This window comes from Notothenia coriiceps, unplaced genomic scaffold (genome assembly GCF_000735185.1).
Source record: "Notothenia coriiceps isolate Sejong01 unplaced genomic scaffold, NC01 NC01_scaffold00030784, whole genome shotgun sequence".
NCBI lineage: Eukaryota > Metazoa > Chordata > Actinopteri > Perciformes > Nototheniidae > Notothenia > Notothenia coriiceps.
This window is the reverse complement of record NW_011363485.1, coordinates 5,226-7,843: the sequence shown is the minus strand read 5'-3', so window position 1 is coordinate 7,843 and position 2,618 is coordinate 5,226. Positions and strand designations below refer to the sequence as shown.

Here is a 2,618-nt window from a genome sequence, read left to right as displayed (position 1 = left end):
AAGTAGAGACACTACATACTGATATACACCTGAACATCAGCAGGAGAGGACTCTTTAAAGTAGAGACACTACATACTGATATACACCTGAACATCAGCAGGAGAGGACTCTTTAAAGTAGAGACACTACATACTGATATACACCTGAACATCAGCAGGAGAGGACTCTTTAAAGTAGAGACACTACATACTGATATACACCTGAACATCAGCAGGAGAGGACTCTTTAAAGTAGAGACACTACATACTGATATACACCTGAACATCAGCAGGAGAGGACTCTTTAAAGTAGAGACACTACATACTGATATACACCTGAACATCAGCAGGAGAGGACTCTTTAATGTAGAGACACTAAATACTGATATACACCTAGAACATCAGCAGCAGGCGTGAACAACAGGAGATATAAGAGAGAAAGTTAATTTAATATGTGTTTCCCACCTGTAGATGTTCACAAACTGTTTGCCCATCGACAGAGCTCCAGAGTGCAAGTCCAGTATGGAGGCCTGCAAGGGACAAAAAGAGAGAAGCAGGAATATGTGAAAATTAATTGGACATATTTTAATGAGAAATTAATTCATTAATAGGTTATTTTTAACATTTTTGAGTCATTGTTTTGGAGTAAAAAGAAAATATATAAACTGGGCTCCAGCCACACTTTATTTAATATATTTTTTATTTATTTTCATTTTGTTTTATTTGTTTTCCTTTTTGCATTTAATTATTAATTTAACACTTTTTAGTTCATGCATTTATTGCTGTTTTGCAAATGTGTGTTCAAGTCGATACTGGTGGCAATATTATATTTAAAATACTCCCTTCTCTTATTCTGTAATCTCACAACACTAGTTAATTAAATGATATTAAATACTCTGTGTTTAAATACAGGTTTTTTACAATGTGTTCAATAGCGCCATCTAGTGGACACTGCTTCACACTGCTGTGGAAAGGACATTATTGAACAAAATGTGACTTTAAACCCTTTAAATTAATCAATCATTTATTTTTAAATAATAATAATAATGATGGTATAATAGAGGAAGGTTTTTCAGCATCTAATATTTAGTGAATTAATTTATTGGGGCTGCACAGTATATTTGTTGATGAGTACGTGTCTTTAATTGATGGTATTGTTTGTAAAAAGGTCAGATAATAACTTACAAAAACAACTATTTGTATCCTAAAAATTAAAGTACGGGGGAAGGAAAATCATCAAAAAGATCATGACTAGAATCAAATACAGATTATTTTGACCGTTTAATTTGTGGGTTGTACTCACCCCTCCCTCTGATCCAGCGAGAGCCAGCCCTCTCTCAGCCAGCCTGAGTGTAAAAGACAGAAAGTGACTCAAAAAGGTCGCACAGCGGGACAGAGGAGCTTTATTTGTTGAATATAAAGTGTTGTTTTACCTCTTGAGCGTCTCAGCCTCCTCCCGGGTCACAATGCTGTCTGTGACGGCCCGACCACACTTCAGAGGGGTGCATCCTGCAGGAGAGGAGACGCTTAATAACAGAAAGACTACGTGGAAGTGGAGTTCTGATCATTAATGCCTCAAAATGATAGGCCCTGAGACTACCCAACTTGCACTGTGCAAGCGCAAGTTATTCCTCCATGTTGGACAGCTACGTATGGCAACCCAAACAGGACATTTGACGTCCGCACTTTTGTTTCCTAGAAAATGTCCCTTTTCCAGGAATCTCAACAGAAAAGGTTCGTCCAGACTAATACATTTCTAATCTTAAATAAATGAAAACAATTCACAGTTAAGAATTAGATATTAATTATTAATGCCATAAATGATTGCATACATTTACAGTTTCTTATTGTTCCAGTGTGAAGGCTGTCAAACTAAAGTTAAATCCATTTCTCACTTATTCTAAGAATGACCTTAACCCACCAAAATGATTTCTCAAATAATCGGGAAACTACGTCTCAAAAACAACAAATAATCTCTCGTTCAGATTAATATTTACTTACTATTACTATTTCAAGCATACCATCGAGTGCCGCCGAAGGACTGTTCCAATCTCCAGCATACTTGGAATTCTACCGAGCCCGGCGTACTTCGTTTGGAGACATTTCGAGGCTGCACATGTGTAGACTCCGCGGTCTTAAAATCCCCACAATGCTTTGCGCACGGACCAATTTCCCCAAATCTGTGGCGGAAAATGTAAGGCGGAGCCTCTCATGTGACGCACACCTGCTCGCCTGTTCCACTCTTCGTTTTCCGAATGCCAGGAAGGATTCTTGCCTCGCTTCTGAAGCAAGTGACTCGGAAGACATGTGCTACCAAGCAAGCATCCTCAAGATTGAGAAACACCCCCAGCCTTAAACGCCTCCATTGGACTCCTTTGTTTACTTCCTGAATATGGTGGCATCACTACGTACCACTCCCACTTCTATTGGCTAGCACTCCAACACATTGAATAATAATAGTTTACATTTGTATAGCGCCTTTCAAGGGACCCAAGGCCGCTTTACATGCTGTGAACAAACAAACAAACAAACAAACAAACAAACAAGTAGGGCAAATAATAAAGTAAAACAGCTCTTGTTCTTCTTTTACCGCTCATTATGGCTACTTTAGTTTTATGGCAGATTTCACAGTAAATTAAA

At 38.2% G+C, this 2,618-nt stretch overlaps 1 long non-coding RNA gene across 1 annotated transcript; it reads right to left on the bottom strand.

Moving 5' to 3' along the window:
- Nucleotides 1-430: 430 nt before the first annotated feature.
- LOC104959700 (uncharacterized) lies at nucleotides 431-1,490 on the bottom strand. Its single transcript, XR_799900.1, has 3 exons — nucleotides 1,412-1,490; nucleotides 1,282-1,324; nucleotides 431-508 (listed from the first exon to the last, which is right to left on the bottom strand). It is a non-coding gene; the product is annotated as an uncharacterized lncRNA (long non-coding RNA).
- Between the last annotated feature and the right edge of the window lie 1,128 nt (nucleotides 1,491-2,618).